We start from the raw sequence: 2,673 nt of genomic DNA, 5'->3' as shown, positions 1-2,673 counted from the left end.
CTGAATAAATCTCAATTAAAAGGGGCTTCCCTGGTGGCTAAGTGGTAAAGAATCCACCTGCCAGTGCAGGAGAAATGGGTTAGATCCCTGATCCGGGAAGATCCCACATGCTTCAGAGAAACTGGGCCTGTGCTTCACAACTACTGAGCCCACAAGCCGCAACTACTGAAGCCCACGTGCCTAGAGCCCGTGCTCTGCAACAAGAGAAGCCACTGCATTGAGAACCACGTGCACCACAGCTATAGAGTAGCTCCTGCTCTCTGCAACTAGAGAAAATCCCCACATAGCAACCATGACCCAGCACAGCGAAAAATAAATATCTTTTTTTAAATCTTAAAAACTTTTAGATTTTTGTGCATTTTTCTTCAGTCAATGTCCTTAATTTTCTTTAAGCCAGTTAAATAGAATTTTTAAACAAATTATTTTGGCAATACTTTCTTAAAGTAGGAAAAAAACCACACATCTACAACATGCATATGGAAACACACATCAACATATAGACTGATGCAAACAGAGAGCTTATAGCTTTTGTTCTAAAATTTTAGCCATGAATCAGGTGCAAAATTACAAAATTCACTAGTTATAGAAGAAACTGGATCCAAACTGTGTCTTTGGCAGACGGAATAAGTTAAGGTTAACTGCTCAAACGGTTAAAGCTTTTTACTAATATTTGTGGAGAAGACACTTAAGATTTTTCATTTGCCTAAATTCCAAATTAACGGTTCCCCTTTTGTTTCCTTCCGATAAGAATTATCTCTTTGAAGTTACCATTTCAAAGAGATAACCTCAATTAGACTTCTGGAGAAGACCAGATAAGAACATTACATCTCAAAGGCACAGAGGAAATGCAAATTCTTCCAAAGACTTTTGTTTGTTAGGTGCAGAATTTTTAGCTTTTTGAGATAAAATAGGGCAGGTTTGTGACACTGTACAGGGAACAGGGATCAAGACCATCCCCAAGGAAAAGAAATGCAAAAAAGCAAAATGGCTGTCTGAGAAGGCCTTACAAATAGCTGTGAAAAGAAGAGAAGTGAAAGCCAAAGGAGAAAAGGAAAGATATACCCATTTGAATGCAGAGTTCCAAAGAATAGCAAGGAGAGATAAGAAAGCCTTCCTAAGTGTAAAATGCAAAGAAATAGAGGAAAACAATGGAATGAGAAAGACTAGAGATCTCTTCAAGAAAATTAGAGATACCAAGAGAACATTTCATGGAAAGATGGGCTCAATAAAGGACAGAAATGGTATGGGCCTAAGAGAAGCAGAAGATATTAAGAAGAGGTGGCAGGAATACACAGAAGAACTATAGAAAAAAGATCTTCATGACCCAGATAATCATGATGGTATGATCACTCACCTAGAGCCAGATATCCTGGAATGTGAAGTCAAGTGGGCCTTAGGAAGCATCACTACGAACAAAGCTAGTGGAGGTGATGGAATTCCAGTTGAGCTATTTCAAATCCTAAAAGATGATACTGTGAAAATCCTGCACTCGATACGCCAGCAAATTTGGAAAACTCAGCAATGGCCACAGGACTGGAAAAGGTCAGTTTTCATTCCAATCCCAAAGAAAGGCAATGCCAAAGAATGCTCAAACTACCGCACAATTGCACTCATTTCACACGCTAGCAAAGTAATGCTCAAAATTCTCCAAGCCAGGCTTCAACAGTATGTGAACTGTGAAATTCCAGATGTTCAAGCTAGATTTAGAAAAGGCAGAGGAACTAGAGATCAAATTGCCAATATCTGTTGGATAATCGAAAAAGCAAGAGAGTTCCAGAAAAACATCCATTTCTGCTTTATTGACTATGCCAAAGCCTTTGACTTTGTGGATCACCACAAACTGTTGGAAATTCTTAAAGAGATGGGAATACCGGACCACCTGACCTGCCTCCTGAGAAATCTGTATGCAGGTCAGGAAGCAACAGTTAGAACTGGACATGGAACAACAGACTGGTTCCAAATAGGGAAAGGAGTACATCAAGGCTGTATACTGTCACCCTACTTGTTTAACTTACATACAGAGTACATCATGAGAAATGCTGGGCTGGATGAAGCACAGGCTGGAATCAAGACTGCCAAGAAAAATATCAATAACCTCAGATATGCAGATGACACTACCCTTATGGCAGAAAGTGAAGAGGAACTAAAGAGCCTCTTGCTGCAAGTGAAAGAGAAGAGTGAAAAAGTTGGCTCAAAACTCAACATTCAGAAAACTAAGATCATGGCATCTGGTCCCCTCACTTCCTGGCAAATAGATGGGGAAACAGTGGAAACAGTGACAGACTTTATTTGGGGGGGCTCCAAAATCACTGCAGATGGTGACTGAACCAATTAAAAGACGCTTATTCCTTGAAAGAAAAGTTATGACCAACCTAGACAGCATATTAAAAAGCACAGACATTACTTTGCCAACAAAAGTCCGTCTAGTCAATGTTATGGTTTTTCCAGTAGTCATGTACGGATGTGAGAGTTGGACTATAAAGAAAGCTGAACACCGAAGAATTGATGCTTTTGAACTGTGGTGTTGGAGAAGACTTTTGAGAGTCCCTTGGACTGCAAGGAGATCCAACCAGTCCATTCTGAAGGAGATCAGCCCTGGGATTTCTTTGGAGGGAATGATGCTGAAGCTGAAACTCAAATACTTTGGCCACCTGATGGGAAGACCTGACTCAT

The sequence above is a fragment of the Bison bison genome, unplaced genomic scaffold (assembly GCF_000754665.1).
Source record: "Bison bison bison isolate TAMUID 2011002044 unplaced genomic scaffold, Bison_UMD1.0 scf7180017864304, whole genome shotgun sequence".
Lineage (NCBI taxonomy): Eukaryota > Metazoa > Chordata > Mammalia > Artiodactyla > Bovidae > Bison > Bison bison.
This window is presented reverse-complemented; position numbering follows the sequence as displayed.